Source organism: Anguilla rostrata, chromosome 4 (genome assembly GCF_018555375.3).
Source record: "Anguilla rostrata isolate EN2019 chromosome 4, ASM1855537v3, whole genome shotgun sequence".
Lineage (NCBI taxonomy): Eukaryota > Metazoa > Chordata > Actinopteri > Anguilliformes > Anguillidae > Anguilla > Anguilla rostrata.
Genome location: NC_057936.1, coordinates 56,367,686 through 56,386,886, shown reverse-complemented (window position 1 = coordinate 56,386,886; position 19,201 = coordinate 56,367,686). Strand labels below are relative to the sequence as shown.

General features: G+C 42.1%; 1 protein-coding gene across 2 annotated transcripts in view; it reads right to left on the bottom strand.

Moving 5' to 3' along the window:
- The window catches only part of lrrc7 (leucine rich repeat containing 7), a 134,479-nt gene that overhangs the window by 102,263 nt on the left and 13,015 nt on the right, over positions 1-19,201 (bottom strand). For both annotated transcript variants that reach the window (XM_064333354.1, XM_064333355.1), the window contains exon 2: positions 94-400. The gene's annotated coding sequence lies outside the window, so the exon portion shown is untranslated. The remainder of the gene's footprint in view (positions 1-93; positions 401-19,201) is intronic.

The following is a 19,201-nucleotide window of genomic DNA, read 5'->3' as shown; positions in this document are numbered from 1 at the left end:
GATTATCAGAAAAAAACATGGGTAGACCTGCCTTGATCCTGAATTCTGAATCACATTCCTTCTGCAAAACAGTGAGCAGATCCTTTTACTCACCGCGGCAGAAAGAGGATGGCCTTGAAGGTTCGGTTGCCTACTTCACTGGTTGTGAGCCCAGGGTTAGCACAGCCCTCTAGATGTCACTGGTGGAGGGAGCAGTACATTTGTCTTCGTACGTTTGTGTTCCAGGGATCCTGCATCATCTTCACCCTCCTATCCAAAGAAATCCTGCCTTAGACCAGGTTTCTGATAGATTCATCCATGGTAATGTTTAAAAGAATTCCTGTCACAGCACACGGCAAGGCATGGCGTTCAGTCCTGATTCGCTGAGTAATGTGTGTTACTTTCCAAGTGCCGGTGATTCCTAAGGAGAGAGGGGAGGAGAGAGAATCAGTGGGTGACTTTATATGCACTCCACCAGTGGTGCTGATATTGGTCACATGATTCCACAAATATACATTCATTCAGTGATGATGTCCCATAGGGGGCATTATGTGGAGTGATTTGCAGTACATATAAAAAAATAGCTAATAAGTATTTGCCGGTGGTTTACAGCTGATGTGTAGTCCCGAGAGGGACTCAAACCCGCAATCCAGTGGTCCAGAGGTCAACCGTCTGTTTTCAGTTTTATTATTACACACCCTTATCCTTTCCCATGCTGTGCAGCCAAGGGCACCCCAGTCAATTACATTTGCATTCAGCAGCACAGCAACTGACAGATTCCTTCATATAACGAGGCAAGAATAACACCATTAAACCAGGAAAGTCATGCCAATTTTAGAGACAGAAAAGCAGAAAAACACAAGAACATATTTTTGTTATATATAATCAAAAGTCAAGCAGTTATGGTTAGAGTCAAGATCGTGATTTTTTTTTTTTTTTTAAACATTTAATAGAGATGGGAATCAAGGCAGAAGTGGCAGTGTGCATTTTTGAGCTTATGCCAGGAAATGGAAAGTGATTGAGCAGGATCTCTGCTGGTAGCTCAATTGCATAGATATTTTCAACACAGGATTTTCCACCACCATTTTCCTCCTGCCTGTGTAAGTGGGAATGTTGCAAGACATGGATTACAGAAGAGCATGCCAATGATTCAGTGAGGTATGAAATAAAATTTTCATAAAAGGGAAAAGAAAAATGCAAGGCAAAATCTACAGATGCTGGGTATTTACAATAAAACTGATGTAGTGAATTATTTCATAGAAATAGAAGTATTTTATAGAAATAGAACAAATACAGCCTTGGATAAGAGAAGACAGCTGGCAGGATCTCGCACCCTGCTTTTAAGGTAGCATTCTGTTGTTGAAGCCATCGTAGTCTACCTATGGTTGCTGTGATGGCAACCAGACTTCTCCAGGTACGTTTGGCCCAATTACCTCATACTTTGTATACAAAAACCAAAAATGTTTCCAATGTTTTCTAGACATTCTCAAATGTAATTGTTTTGCAGAAAAACACCTGAGTGCTGTTTACGTTTTGAAACATTGTTAAATTTAGTATTTATTCAAATATGTTAGGAAAAAGTACTTTCACCTGAATGGTCTTTCCATTATTCTTTCACTTGTATTTTAAATACTTAAATGTTATAAGCAGTGTTTGTTTTCTTTTAGGTCTATATTTTCTTAAAATTCTGCCATACAGTTACCAATTTGAGTGTACGGTCCAGAAACTTGCAAAACAGTCTTAAGCAAGCAGCATGAAAAAAAATCGTTATCCATATCGTGATATATCCTAAGAAAAGCTTGGTATGACATTTTGGCCGCGTCGCCCACCCCTACTGGAGCAATATCGGAGCAGCTGCTCATGCCGATGCTCCCGGCTCCAGTCAAATTGGGGTTGGTCATGCTCCACTCGGCTCATATACTTTGCTTCAGATACATAGTTTGCATCTTGTTTTTCTGATATGGGGGTCACCCTCAGTATGAGGTTCCAGCATTAACTACAGATTGAATTTAGAAACGGCCGTAATGAGGGCCCCACAGGCAAGCTGCACTTGCAATTACCTTTCTTCTTAGATCATGGACCACTGTAAAACGGAACATTCCATCCAAGGAGGAAGAATGAATCATAGGCCTTAACAGAATCTCTGGAATATTCTCCCAACCACAGCTTGCAGATAAAGATGCTGATGAGAGCACCAGCAGTGAGGATGGTTTGCCATACAGGCTTAAATCAATGAGAAACAGCTATTTTTGGAATCTTTATCCTCAAGAATGATAAACCTCCACCCCCATGGTTTTAATTCCTACTGCCCTCATTTACGATTTCCATACCCATTCAAGCAACCTGTTGGACTCCACTGGCCTCATGCGTGGGACAGCATCTACGTCTGCTCTGTAGAAGGCCACAGTGCAACTGTCACCACATCATTTAGATCTCAAGACCTAATTCATTTAAAGCCCCTGCCTTTGTCTCTTTTCTCCATGCATGGTAATTTAATATCATGAGATAATATTAACATAGGACGTCCTTTGAGCTGAGAGAAATTCTCTGTTCTAACTTTTATGCCTTAGATGTAGATGCATACCACCAGCTCTAATGCTGATAGTCTTGGACCTCCAGTTAATCAGCAGACAAGAATCCATCGTTAAAACCTGCACACACAATTACACGAAAGCACGCACACACGGATACATGAACACACACAAACACACACACACACGCTCGCATGTGCATATCTCATTCAAAGCTGGAAGTAAACCAGGCAGGATCTCTTTTTCCGAGAGCTAGGCAAACACACAGCAGCCATCACAGCAGTAAGGGTCTTTGCACAAAGGAACCCAGGAATTTGAATTGAGAAGCCTGGAGGGAACACTAAGGAAGCCCTCTTTCAGCTCAGAGATTTACAATGCTATTCTTCACTCTCAAAGAATTCATTAACATCAGAAATGTCACAAAGCTTAGACTCTGGATGACCCAAAATTTCCTCATGTCGAATTCTGACTGAGATGCTGATAGTAGGTTCCACATTTCTTAGAGATAAATTCCTACAGCCTATATATATATATACATATACGTATATATGGCTTCTCAGTCTCAGTCTCTCAACTAAAGCAGTTGTTAAAAAACTTGGCGTAACTATTTATTCAGATTTGTCCTCTTAGGACCACATTAATAATATCATAAGAGTGGCCTTCTTCCAGCTGAAGAATATTTAATTTTTTTTTTAATGTTGTCCCTCCAGGATGCTGAAAAAAAATTGTTCATGCATGTGTGTCCCGTCGGCTTGATTACTGTAATGTTGTAACGTCCGGTTGCACCAACTCGTACAGAATTCAGCTGCTAGGGATCTTACAAGAACTAAGAAATGGGAACACGTCAGTCCAGTGCTCTTCACTGGCCGCCAGTCAAATTTTGAATTGACTATAAGATTCTGCTGTTAATTTATAAAGCTTTAAACTGTCTGGCTCCAGAACATCTTAGTGAGTCACTTATTCCTTACTCTTCTCCGAGATTACTTCGTTCTCAAGATGCTGGCTATGTGGAAATTCCAAGTATATCTAAAATTACAATGGGAGGTAGAGCTTTCTCTTACAGAGCTCCTGTTTTGTGGAACAATCTCCCTATGCAGGTTCACGCTTCCAAGACAATTTCTGTCTTTAAGTGTAGGCTCAAAATTGACCTCTTTAGTCAATCCTACAGTTAGCCATTCTTATAGCCCTGTCAAGTTAAATCATGTGGTTTACTTAGTTAAATGCAGATGTCTGGACTGCTGAGCAGGCACACCAGTAGTACTGACCCTCAAGCCGACCGGATCAGGTGTTTGCTTATCAACCTAGTCCAGGGCATTGTCCTGGGCCATGGTACAAACGGAGGAAGGTAGTTTAGGCTAGTCCACGAATGAATTGTCCGAGCAAGCCCTGCAAGGTTAAAACATAAACTGAAATCAGGTTTGCACCCCGAGTTAAAGTGTGTGTGAGCTGGTTGGGAACACAACACTCTCCCTGGTGGCTGTGAGTAAGGGGCAGTTCCTCAGTCCCACAGGGAATTAGCCGCTACCGCTACACAGGCACGTTTACTCCGAGCACGGCAGCACTGCCTGTGAGGCAGGCAACGGGCGCACCAGCGGCGGCCTCTCCCAGGCCGGGAGCGTGGGAGGGCCTGCATGCTTATGGATCCCAACGGCGTACGGGGGCAGGGCTGATGAAATGAGCCTCGCTGCAGGAGGCTCACAGATTCAAACTGGCTAAATCACCGGCACCTGAGGGGAGCAGCGCAGGCTAATCAATGGAGAGAGAGAGAGAGAGGGGGGCAGGAGAGAGAGAGGAGAAGGAGAGAGAGAGAGAGACACTGTGTGACCACCCTACATAATTATAATTATCTATTTATTTATTTAATTATTATTATTATTATTATTATTATTATTAGTAATAATAAATAAAAAAATTCTTTAAAGGCTTGCGCCGATTGAACATTAATATTGTTATTGAGAGCGAGAGAGAGAGCGAGCGAGAGAGCGAGGGAAAGAGAGGCAGGAGAGGGAGAGGAGAGGGAGAGAGGGAGAGAGGGAGGCAGGAGAGAGAGAGGAGAGGGGGAGAGAGAGAGAGAGAGAGCAGCAGCAGCTACAGTACACATTCCCAGGTCAGACTCATTCACTTGAATTAATGAACAGCTTAGTGTTGGACCAGGGGAAAAGAAATGCAACTTCAGCACTGCATAGTGCATAGTAATGTGATGCTTGGACAGTGCCCTCTGGCAGGAGTCTGTATGTCCTCAGGGTCTGCATCAGAAATGAAAACAGACTTCCTTATTTCATGTTTATAGAATCTTACGATTTTACCTTGTGCACATTTTGGGTTTGAACAACTTAATTAAGCCTTCAACTGCTTTCTAAATTGTACTTTAAGATCACTTGAATGTAAAGTGCAACAATACTGCGGTAGGTGAACACTGTGTTTTGGTTTATGGCATGGCAACAGGAAATTTCCCACTGCTGCACTGAAATATTTAGAAGCACCCCCGCTGTTACATATCAACTCAAGTGACTATCTTTTATTTATCAAAGGTTTAGGTTGGTAATAGCCTGAGTATAATTGTGTACTCTCTAGGAAATCAGACAATGCATACTTTCTAATAATACTTTGTTGGAAACACTTCTATCTAAATTCCTAGAAAGTACGCAATTATAGTCAGGCTACAACCAACGTAAACCATAGATAACTACAAGATAGTCACATCAATTGATATGTAAAGGAGGTGTTCCTGAATATTTCAGTTTTAGTTTTGTTGTATTTACCTTTTTTTATCTGTGGCAGTTGACCCAGTAATATTTAAACTGGTAAATACCTAGTCTTTAGGGGACTGTAAAAGGAAGCTCTACACTTTTGGTCATCATGCATCACTGGACAATATACCAAGCACAATTTAATCTTAAATATTTATGAAGCTTAGAAATGGACTGATAATGGATTCATGAGAATATATATGGCCTGGTTATTTACGGCACTAACGTGGTCTACAGTGCTGCACATAACTCACATAAAGGATTTGAAGGGCTTACATAACTGTATTTCGGTATTAGTGCTTCCTTCACACGAGAACCCCGCTTGTTCTAATAAAAGCACATGCAGCGTTAAATTGTCAGGTGGTGCAACTCAACTGAGTCATACATCAGTCATGTCATCAGAACTGTCACATTTTCTCTGAGAAACTACAGTCACAACCCTCAGTCTTCTCAGATTCATTTCCTTCATTTATTTAACATAAAGGATGGTTACACAAAATACACGTCAAAGTTTAGTAACTAGAAGCAATACCAACTAAATTTTATACATTGCACAGATGAATCTTCATGATGATAAAAACATATAATTATAATTCCGTTATGACTCAATGTGCATTTTAGAATCTTTGTGACTTCTTATAATGATCTTTCCTTCATTCTAGTTGTACAGCATACAAGAGCATTCCTAACAACCCCTTAAACCCCAAGTGTCTGAGGAGCTACGGAGGTCCACTCTTCCTACTTAGAGCCCGAAATGGCATGGCACAAATACAGAAAAACAGGGGGGGGGGGGTGGGAAAAAAACAAATAAATTAATAAAACACAGAGAAGGAAAAGTAGAGCAGTAGTCCCTCAGGTGTTTCATTTCTGGGACACACACCATCAACATCCCTCACATGGAGGACTCTGGAGCTTCGGAGAGGACTCCAGCAAGCCTGACATATGTGTTATTTACAGAGTGCAAGGGAGGCGGAGCCGCCATATGTCTCCATACGTATCGTTCTACCTCTGGGTGAAACGAGATGAGGGAGAGAGGGCCGGCGATAGCAACGTGATTTGAATGAGCGCTTCTGGCATTTTACAGAGCACATGTGGCTACTCGCTGATAACATTCCCCGCTGCAGCTGTCTCAGGCCTTTCAGCTTTTATGCATTGCTTTTCTTTGGCGAAGTGACCTGGTTCCAGTCAAGCGGCCCTCATTGTCTGCCCCCACCTCCTCCCCCCCGCTGCAGTTCTCAGTGAAAGGCCGTTTGATAAAGACCCAACACAGGATGCAGGGATTCACTGTGTCCCACCAGAGGATGTTGACTAACTCACAGTGCAAGGAACAGTGCTGCATTAGAAGGATCAGTATCACTATCTTATGAACTGTGAGTGCAGTGGGAGCTCTCTCTCTCTCTCTCGCTCTCTCTCTCTCTCTCATCAGTCTCAGATGGGTCTAAGTCACAATCTGTCTCTTAATGGGTTAATCCTTGACATGAAAATGTCACATCATTGCCATTACACTGTTTTGACCCTCTTACTCACCTGCAAATTAATTAGGGTCTCAGTCTAATGTATATTTTCTACATTTTTTGTCAAGTGTATTGAAATATCTTACACCATATATGTTATGAGCTTGGGCCAACACCAGTGACTCAATCAGCACAGTAAAGCTGCAGATAGTTTGGTGTTTGAGTAAGTTACAGTACATAATAGGCTTGAGTTAAAAAGCACATAGCCATTATACCATATAGCTAAATATAGCAAATACATCTTTTAGCCATACAGGCTGTGTGCACCTTCTGTAAAAGCCTAGTTTAGAAATTATGAATGAGTTCAGTCCTAATATGCTTTCAAGTTTCTAGCTGATCTTTAAATTTTTTATCTCGTTAAATATACAGTTATTACATGGGATAAACAGAAACACTTCAGCATGTACATGAGTTTAACACACTTTGAGTTCAGAATCCCTCTTTAAAATTGAAACAACCTGGCATAAGTTACATTAGATAAATGTCTCTCGGAGATACCCATGGGTGTCCAGGCATCCCAGAATGCCTCACACTGCCCTACTTCTCTTTCAGCATTTTTGAACTGCAACACTGAAATTATGCCCCTTTCATTAAATCAACATATAAGGAGGTATGTGCATGCATTCAGAAATGAGTCCACTGTATCACTTGTGTAAATGTATGTAAATTTTGTACTGGCTGAATCGTGCATGGTTTAGTTTGTACAGACACACAAAATACATCGTCATATTTCTCCTCTGAAATACCACAGGAATAAACATTGAATGTTGTGTAATGTTTCTTTGAAAAAATCTGGGGAAGTTATCAAAATGTACTGCATGACTAGGGCTAGCATAATTGCTTTCGCTCTTTCGTCCTGTTCTGCAATACAGTTTTTGTGTTTCATGTCATCAAAGCAGAAAGCCACAATAGCATTTATTGCCATTGTCAACCCTTATTGAAGCTATTCTTCTTTCTTTGTAGTGGAAGAAAGGCTCTGTAATACTGGATCAATGTGTCTGACATATAGTTGCATTATCTATCCTGAGTTGTCTACACTCCCTATGCATCCAGTGGAAGCTCTGATTGCTTTCTTTTGCTTCATGGAACAGTAGGCGGTACACATTGCAGCAGTACACACTGAGGTACTTCCTTTTCCTTCAACCACTTCACATACTTATTGTGCCTCAAATTCTCTTCATGGGGGTAAATGGATATTAAGAAAATCTGAAACTCTACATGCTTTTAAGAAAAGTGCTTGGGTTAGTCACTGCTGTTTCATAACAAACACAATACACCTTTTCAGAACATTATACGCAAATATACACCACTATGGCCTGTCGAAATCCCCCTGCCCACTGCTGTGTTCCACAGGACACAGCAGCATACTACACAGGACACAGCAGCATACTACACAAAACACAGCAGCATACTACACAGGACACAGCAGCATACTACACAGGATACAGCAGCATACTACACAGGACACAGCAGCATACTACACAAGACACAGCAGCATACTACACAGGACACAGCAGCATACTGCACAGGACACAGCAGCATACTACACAGGACACAGCAGCATAATACGCAGGACACAGCAGCATACTACACAGGACCCAGGAGCATAATAAACAGGACACAGTAGCATACTACACAGGACACAGCAGCATAATACGCAGGACACAGCAGCATAGTGCACAAGGCTCCTCCATTATAAACAGGGTGCTGGATAGTGCTTTCAAGTCCACAGCCCTGAGGGATAACATCACAATATTCTGCTGCCCTACCTGCTATTACCAAAGCCAGCACAAGGTCTCTGGCACATTCCAGGGAGGTGGAACCCAGATACTGCCACTCAATTTCAAATTTATGCCCCAGTTCCTGACAGACATTTGGCCAGGGGCGTATTTCACGAAGCAGGATTATTGAGTTAGATGGACAACTGCGCTGAGTAAAACCCGGAACAGTTCTTTTTCAGTTCATGTTCCAGACTTGGGAGGGTTCTGGGTTTTACTCCAGCTGACTCAGTAATCCTGGAAACAGGGCCCAGGTCTGCTCTGGACTGCATTTCAGTAAGGGCGCACAAATGTGTTCACTTGAATGAGGTCACTTGGCATAGGGACTGTGCTGACCCCATTTTCTTAATTCTCTGTGTTTTGCATGCATATTTTAGCAGCTTTGTGGTTTCAATTTGTAATATATGGCTGAATTTAGGCTTCAGTAATGCAGAGGTGCTGTCAAAAGGAGCAAAGCTACATGCATTACCGCAGTTGAGCCTAAATATGTATTTTAAATGGTGAGGAGGAGAGTTCCACAGTGATACAACGTTTGACTGAATTGAATGAAAGCATCACAGAGCGAGAGTCTTATTGGAATGACAACATGAACCGATCCGACAGATTTAGTTGCCGTAAATAAATTAAGAGCCATGCGTTCTACAGCAATTAAACAGCCCCTTTCCTTCACTTTTGCTTTCAATGTCTAAAATATCAGCGCTTTGTCACCAGCTTTGGCTATCACACTCTGCTACAGTATGGAATAGACTTCCTCTGTCACACAGGAGGAGAGACAAGGTAATTTAACATGATATGGTTTTGTTCACAGTGTTAACATCCACTCAGCCAATTTACTTTGCATATTGGATAGCAAATGAGAAGTGCATATGTTACTGGAAAATAATCAGCAATTCAATTTAAAGAAATATAAAATTTATGCACCGTCAAAGATTACTTGAATTGAAGAAGCCATGTCGATGCAAATGTGATTTGATGCAACCATGTTATTAAAAGTGTATGAATTGATAGGAATTTAAAATATAGTGCAAGAGGTATCAAAAGAAAGAAATGCAAAAATATAATATAATAAATATTAATACAAGTAATATAGCCAACTTTGCCCAATGTGGTTATGTATAAAAATAGATCATTAAAGAAATGAAGTGAGCTCCTCTGTGACAAGGCACACTATTACAGGGGTATTTGAATTTCTTGAATGGTTATTAAGATTGAACTCCAGGATATTAGTACATTTTTTTCTGTGTTTCCCCCATTTTCCTGCAGAATGCCCATTCAAAAGAATTATGTTAATGCCCTTCAGGACAGGATTCATTGCACTTTATGAATTATGCTCTAGGTCCATATCCAAACGATCACTTCCTTAAATCATTTAAAATTATTTTTACAGAGCTGTTGATGGGTAAATGGGACAATGTGCATTTTAGTTGTTTCTTAATGTGGAAAAATTGCTGCTTTTTTTACAGGTAACACTGAAAGCAGAAGTTCAATGTAATAAGCTGGGAATTTCCACTTTCATGGTTTTCTGTGGTCCAGAGGTACCAGGCTTCATCTAAACCAAGGAAAATAAGACCAGAAGGGGGTGTACCATGCACTGGTTTTGTTTTTTCACTGCTGAATCTAAGAAATGGTGTGCAGTGTGTACAGTACCTACCTGAGAAACACAGCAGAACTTTCCACCACACATTCATACAGTACACATTTTACATACCGATGATTGCCCAAGAGGAACAGAAAGAGTAATTAGACTGCTTGAAATAATAATTAGAGGCCAATAGGGTCCACATCGCAGTGCTTGACTGTCAGTATTTGGGGTTCAGAGTGCCGCCCAGGTCAAAATATTAGACACGGGCCATAAGACCAAATATACAGGCATGGGAGGGAAAAAAAGGCACAAAGCCCAAATGCACCTGTGTACCGTTAGCCTTCTTCATGGAAGCACTGTGCAACACACTAACAAACTAGGTAACTGATAATGCAGGTGTATTATATATATATATATGTGTGTGTGTGTGTGTGTGTGTGTGTGGATACATGTGTACGTACTTCAGCAATGATTAAAGTCATGTGAAGGCTGTTGTGTGAAGGCTGTGCGGAAGGGCCTGTGTGTTTGGCACGGCGCAGGAGAGAAGCACAGAGTGGATGCTTCGTTTGTGACTTCACACAGAGAACGCTGCTCAACCCCGCACTGCCTGAGTGGGCTGATAACCAGGCATGCAACGCCGGGTTGCCATGGAAACTGTCGAAATGGGAGGAAAGTGCAAGACAGTGGATGTGAAAGAAGTTCTTTCATTTCATCACCTACAACGCAGAAACTCAAACGGTACAAAATGCATCTGCTGGGGACACAAGCAAAATTTGGTTAAGGTTTTGCCTGTTTTAATTCAAGTAAATGGCTAAGCAGGGTTGTGAGGGAGGATGATTTTTGATTGGATGTCATTTTAGCTCCACCCTCTTAAACATCTTCCCAAACAAAAATGAATCTGTGACTACTTTTAAATATGAGCTCTATAGCAAAGAATTACAATGAATAAATGTATGGCATAAATGTTGGACGGAACCAAAGCTTTGATCCAACCTCCAATCCCCTACAAGATGCACAGTGTATTTTGTACATGAGAGTCTCCAATTGGGCAGGAGTCAGAAAAAAGCTAACATCAGTGACATTTTTCCCTTACCCACACTTAATTTCACCAAAGTCAAAGATGGAGGTGCTCTAAAAATACCAGAAAATTAGTATTTAAAATTACTAATACAGAAAATAATACAGAGAGTATCTGTGCTGCATTTTTAAGGTGGTCCAGGAACCCATCAGTTGAACAACAAGAATCCCTCCACCCACAAAAACAAAATCATACAAGCCCCCACCCCTACATCCAAGTAGCGTGCAACTTGTGTGATCCTGATATCGATCCAATATTTCATCTGCCACCCCTTCTTCTGGGCTGCTCCTCTGGAAAGGTTCGAGCTTTCACCGGTTAATGACTAAATTGAAGCACTAAATCTTGCGGAGCCACCAAGGGACTTTCATGCAGTCTATAAAGCCAGCGGCTGGTCCCACGAACCACAGAGCAAGGTTGAAAGGGTCCTAATTAATCCACGTGGCACAATGGATTCATCTGCTCAATTAGTGCAGGTTTGGCCCGACCCTCTGTTAAAACGCACAGAGATTAATGGCCATTAGTCAGAAAAGAATTAACCAAAAGGAGCACACAAAAGTCCTGACCGAAAGATAAGAAGGAACTGGCCAACCACATCTCATCTTATTGTTAACCACAGTGTCATACTAACTCAATAGTTTTCTGGCAGCGCCTTCAGATGTTTGATTTAAGATGTGAAATCATATATACAGATTTATTTAAAATACTGTGATGGATCTGCTTACTTTGTCAATTTGGATCAGTCTCATGAACATTCACTCTCAGTTTAACAACCACACACTGCCCGATTCGTCCAATAATCACAGTTTCTCTTTTTTGCCTGCATAAAAGGTTCCAACAGTCATCGTTGTCAACAGGGATTTCTCATTTCCCCTGCTGTACAAATGAAGGGCGATCAAAAAGAATAAAAGATTAAAGTAATTGCTGGTTCTGCTTCAGGAATGTCTCAATCAAATAGAAATAATTTCTAAAATCTTAAAATGAATAAGGTTTACAAACGTCACATCGGAAAACAATAATTAGCGCTGATCAGTTTCTGCATTCAGAGAATAAAGTGATGGCCTGCTGTGTATTTGTACCCATCACTCAATATGCAGCATATTGCCTGACTAAAATACGACACATTATAGTATTGATGGTATTTTTCTTTTTGTCATTAAAAGAGAAATCCAGGAAAAGTGCTTAAATCATGTTCTGTAATACATGAATCAATACCTTACTGAGCACAGCGATGCTCCAAAAGACCCATTAGCCTAGAGCCAAAGAATCACCATTTATGAAGATTCTCATGATTAATGACAATAAATATGTTGCTCTTCCCTTTAAAATAAATATATAACTGTCTGTGTTGGGTATGTATATGTTTCCTATTTAAGACAAGAAGCTTCTGCTTCCTTCTCATTGAAAAACTGCAAAGTTACCAGGTATATCTTTCCAGGTATGACGGTAATTACCTATGATCACCCCACACAGTGAACAGTGCAATAATTAGTCAAGTCTAAGTATAGCAATGGCACATTGGCATTGGGCTTAATTCATTCCATGATTGTTCTGGAATTTGGCTTTCAGACTAATGGAAGTGTTGGCCCTTGGGCAAGATAATTTTACTGATTTCTGAACTTCATAATAGTTACTTAATTTCCTCATAAATTCTAAACCCTATATATGTACACACACACACATATAAGAGGAACAGAGGATCACAAATGGCTATACTTTTGCTGACAGTACACAGTACTGTACGCTCCCACCCCATACAGATGTGAGAGAATTCCTGCTATTCAGCATGTGCATAATGAATCCCTTGCCTGTTCATGTGTACAGTGGCATAAATGAAACATGCGCAGGCTTTACACAAATAATTCAGCCCAGGCATATGGCTGTTTTATGGCTGCAGGATTAATGCTGACACTCAATATTTATCATTTGCTCCATTGTACGGTATACGCATTTTTGCTTTCCACCGAGCGCGTACAGCAGCGTGAGACCTCGATCCCTTCGATCGCTCAGGTAACTGTCAGCTCACCTCCCAACAGCTTCATCAACACCCCCCATCCCCCATCGGCCCCATACCCCCCCCCCCCCTCCCAACGGCAATGCTCCCTCCCACAGGAACTCCCACGGCTGTACGCATCTGCATGTGCTGCTGGCAGAGGCACAGTCCTCATTACCGCAGTCAGCAGTCAGCCATCTCTGTCACCATCCAGATCCTCACTACCATCTAAAACGCAGAAAATGTTTCCGGTCCACATTCCTGCATGAACAGGAACTAAAGACCAGCGTGAAGAAATAAACGCCTCGTTGCTCCTTATCGTTGAGTATCGTTTAAGGCCGGTGGAATTCTGAGGTGAGATGCCGTGCAGCTAAAAAGAGACACAATCACACTAATAATGTTACCCACAGATCACTTTGGGAAATGGATGCAAGACCTGTTCTGTTTCATCAGCTTTGAAAACTGAAGTTCAATACTAAATCCAGTTGGGTTAATGAGGAGACATTTTTTTTCATAGGGCATGTCTACATTTCATAATGACTTGTGGGGCCCGCGACTCTCAAATTCACACAAATCAATGCATCGCTACATCCAATAATCAAATACTTACATTCACTCTCACTTTCTCTTTCTCTCTCTCTCTAACTCTCTCTCTCTCACGTGCACACACCTACACACACATACAAACACACGCACACACACATACACACACAGCAGACGCTACTGAAGCTTCACTGAGAAGACAAACCAGGGGAAATACCTCTGAAGCATGATTCTACAGAAGTGCCATTTCAAATAATAATGTGTTTCTCTAATACAGGGTCAATCTGCAGGGTCTACACTACTTATATAAGACTGAAATCAAACACGTAAGCAGAAAGACTTGTGCTTCGGTGTGACTAGCTAGATGAACACCAGCTGCATTTGCTGGGCAAATGGAAACAACAGAGTGCACGAGGCACAGTAATTACATTTTTACCAGCAATTCTGAAAATGCAACGAGCCTTTTGCAAATATGGGCCCCCTCTAATTATTGCACAAAGCAGAATGTTTTTATGCTGCAAAATAATTCAGGCAAATGGTGTCAACGGGTGCACCTCACATTGCCATACCAAATAATTATATTGCAATTCCAAACCAATCAAAGGCAAACTGACCAGCAGCCATACCACCCCGTAGCTTCCTCATTCTGAACAGCTGAAGACCCCCAGGCTAACTGCTGGAAGTGGTGCTGCTGGGCCAGTGGGAGATACTGTTCACCATGGCCCTAGTAAAATCCAGTGCCTTATTGCAGTGATGGGGGCACTGCACCGTAGAAGTCGTCATCCTCTGGATGTTAAACCAAGGCCTGACTCACTGTGGACATTTAAGATCCCAAAGCACGCAAAGCACTGGCAATGCGTAACTGCACGTACTACTGCAAGTTATATATCCATTTAGTTGACCTGTCAACCCATATCTCTGAGATCCGATTGCTTAGCATCTCTTTGTATATATAGTTACGATGTGTGTTTGCATGCATGGGTGTGTCAGTTTGCACAGATTAAAAACAATCTTCAGTTTCAAACTGAGGACATTGTACACTCTTGCTAATTCATTTGACAGCTGTTTTAAATTTCTGTTTTAGCCATTTACTATTTGAACAGTCGAAAACCTGAATTGATTCTATTTTTTTTTTTAAATCTCTGAAGGTATAAAATAAATATATAATAAATGGAAAGATATGCACACAGCGCTGTGCTATCATCTACCATCTTGGCATTTTTAGTGCTTCGTCGTATTTTTTTCCAGTGGGGGCCAGTAATGGGCTAAAGAAAACCTGCTTTACATACCATAATTTACTAATATTTCACATCTATGTGTTTTCTTTCAGGAGTGAATTATGGGAACGAGCTCCACTATATGTCATTATGTTTCGTCTTTTTTTCCTGTTTTAATGAGAGGAGAAATTGTGCAGGTCTGCACTGTGAATGAAGAACAGGAAACGAGATCTGCTGGCTAGCAGCACAACTACACAGCATGAGCTCCCCTGCACTGGGGTCTTCTTAGCCCTGAATGTCACTGCCAGGCGGCTCAGTCTGAAAAGCTGATGTTTATAGTAAATCCCATCCCCTTTACATAAATAACCACCGTTCCTTCATCAGCCTATCAGGGATAAAGTGGAACACATTCTGAGGAAGTGCACAATGCACCTCTGGTAAATTCCATTAGAACAGCTCTAAATAATACCACCAAACATTTTGCTATGCTATTATATTACTGAACACCCCTTGAAGCAGTTACACTGTTGACCAGTCCACGCGGCACTTGTACTATTGTCTGTCACTTGCCAGACTATGAAGATCGTTAGTCAGATACATAATGCTAGCTGTTATCAAGGGAGTTTATTATCTTATGCAGCTGTTTCAAATGTGCAAAGGCATTATAATGTAACGGCTTAATACTATTTGTAGAAAACAGCTGACTAGTAAACCAACAACGTCTTTGTCTAAATTAGTTGCTGTAATATTCATATTGTTTGCAACTAACATTATATATAAGAATATATTAATAAAAATCATATTTATAGCCATCATGGTAACTAGCTGTGATAGTTATCCATATGGTTATCTTGCCAATTTATCTGAATGTGAAGGCTATAAAAAGATAGTCAAGTTATATCTAGAAGTCCATATTCCATGATGGTGAAAATATAACTTTACGCTATTGGCAATTATCTGTTATAATGCAAGTTCATTACATATAAAATTTTGATTGTATCCAAGCTTTTAAAATGGCAGCTTTATAATTTTGCAGTAGAAGGTAATTGCGTGTTTCTTCTAAATTTGTGCACGGTAACCTTTTACTATAGCAAGCTGACTTAGAAAAGGTAGTGGTATTTGCAAAGGGGGTAATATTTTCTATAAAGATTTGGTTTAAATTCAGAGAGTATATATTTGTATCTCTGTAGGGAAAATGGGAGTTAGACAAAGTTACATAAGTGCTCTCAACCATGTCCAAAAAGACAAAACCAACCAGGACTTGTAGGATGCCACAAAAATATGTCATTATGCAACAATTTCCATTTTCATTTCTATTTTTACGTTGAAGCTTTGAAGTTTCCCACATTTACAAAGAGAGAGAGAGCGTGAGACTTTTTTTTATACATGCTTCATCTGTACTACGTAGCCAAATAACCTAGATGGCGACAGAACACACAAAAAAAGTTGCAGGGGGATTTTTGACTATTTTACATTATCAGGTAGAGCAGCTAACTGCACATTATGTGGGTCACAGACCCACTGCAGGTAGGCCTACCTGCAGTCAATACCATTATAAATTATGAAACACTTAACTCTGGCCTATGAAATTATCAACACACAATGAAGAATAAAAAGGACAAATGAAGCAGGAACTACATATAGTATACATTATAAAAATATTATACACAGTAAAATTAAATAAACTCTCACAGAGCGCATCTGGCCCCTGTTGGACTCATATGTACTAATGGAACATTGTTTGATTAATTTCCCATATTGTACAGTACAGCACAGGAGCAGCACATTTACTTCTCTTCTGAGAATCACTAACAAAAAAAGTAATTGTACAAAATAAAAGAGCAAAATAAAGCACAAGGGCAACATGCAATTACACACAAAGTTTTCATGTGCCCTATTTATACCCAGCATGGCGCCCCTTCACCAAGAGTCACAATAGCTGGCCGGCCTCTCAACAAGTTCAAGGGGTTATTCTCCGCAGCTAAGACCAATGCGCACATCCGGAACATATCAGGAATCAGGAGGACCTGAAGCAAACTACTTGTCCTGCCATTAAGCCTGAGCACACTTTGTTCTGTCCTTATGCGCGGGCAGCTAATGTTCTATTCAGCTGGGGGCTCTCGGCACAAGCTAAAAAAGCAGCAGAGCTCTGAGAATATTCATGCACAAATAATAATGCGCAAAATCTGCAGGCCAGACCCCGCACCAGACAGGTGTTTAATGGGAGGGAAAATTAAGGAGTAAATTCACCCCCCATGTGATTCAAGCAAATGGGGATTCCATTACTGGCAGATGAGCGCAGAGGCACCAGACCTGTTGCCAATAGCTCCCATAAACAGGCAGCTCCACTGGGGGGCCAGGAGACAATTACATAGCTTGGCAGCGATGTGGCTAGTGGGGACCCGGCTCAATGTGCAAAGGACTCAGGACTGAATGAGGAATGAGCCCATACCGCGCACTGCATCAGCTACAGCTTGTAAAAAGCACCCATCTGAGGGAGGGGGGGGGGGGAGTTTAAAATGTATTCCTGTCAAGTGACCTCAGTCTCCCACACCTTGAGATCTGTTCTAGGATTCACCAAGGATTACTGGGGTACTGGGCACTGTATATGGCTGTAAAGTAACACACTCTGCAACATAGAATCAGTAGATTGACTGAGCTAAGAATACGTACACCTACATTCCATCACTCTGCCGTTTCGTATAACCATAAATAGGCCCACATTTAATCACACTCAGTTACTATTTTATGTAAAATGAAACAGAGTCCTGACAAACAACCAGGATAGATGTATACACACAGAGATGATCTGTAATAAGAGTAATCAAACAACCAAAGTGAAAAGCAGAACAAACCATGACACTGCTACAAAGTTACTTGCTCAGGTGAGATAATTCAAATAATTCAAGTTCAGTACACATAAGAATATAAAAACCAATATCCAAGTTTAAAGTTTCCAGCAGTCCTCCAATGCGCTCTTGCACCACACACAAGAAGCACATGCAGTACTGTGCAAAGTCAGTAAGGGGAGGTATGCAGTACCATATGCATAGGAATGAGGGGGGGGGGGGGTGGGGAGAATGAGATGCTGCAGTCTCAGTATGCATTCCGCACACATCTCCCCCCTCTCCTCCCCTCCCCTCCCACGGTCAGACGAGCTCTGGAGTGCCGTAATAAGGAGCTGTGAATTGGGAGATGGAAAGGTGCCTGGCCCTGCGAGGCTTCGCTCGGGCTTGATGTAAATCTGCAGTGACTGGGGGGGTGGGGGGGAGGCGGGGGGTGCAGTACCCACGCTGCGCGACAGGGCCCCTGCGTGAGATGGCCACTGTCAGGCACGCCATGAAGATGACAGCGTGTGAACGCGTGACCTCTCCCGGACACGCATCGCGTCCGAGGGCTTCTCACGCTCCGCCGTTAATCCCCGACGCGCGGGAGCGCCTGTGCCCGCTCAAACGAAACCCAACGCGGGGAAGCTAAAGCGGGGTGGTGGGCTCTCGTCCATTAATCGCCCTGGCCTGTCTGTCATTTCATGGTAGAAATACCATGAGAAAAAGATTTTGCGCCTTTGCATTTGGTGCATATACTGAAGGCATATACAGAGGACATATATAGAGGGCATATATAGAGGGCATATACAGAGGACATATATAGAGGGCATATACAGTGGGCATATACAGAGGACATATATAGAGGGCATATACAGTGGGCATATACAGAGGGCACCCTCAGCCAGTGTGGCCTTAGAATAGCAGGTGGGAAGTAAATGTGGAACAGTGCAGCTCAGCGTCTGCTCTGCGGAACAGCAAATTTACCGCTGCACCTCAGCTGAGAGTGGGTGAATGGTGGTGAATACAAAAATGCCTCTCTTTTCCCCAGAGTGAGTTAAAGCGAATACTCATACACACACACACACACTCACACACACAAGGTAGCTGTAACTCCCCCCCATCCCACCCCCGCCCCCCCCACTCTGGAGTTGGTTTGTTCTACCGCTGCGAGTCCTGCTGGAGCCCCCACCTCCCCGCCTCCCCTGAGTTGCTGTTGAGAGCGCAGACACCCACACATTGTTTAACATGAAAGCTGGGCTGTGGGCGGACGGGCCCGCACAGAGGCACCGAGAGATCTGCATATTCATGACCCGCGCGAAGAACCACGCAGGAGCGCGTTCGACGCACGGCCCGGGGCAGGGCGATGGCACCGGGGGGGCGCGCCCGTACGGGCAGCGCCAGCTGAACAGAA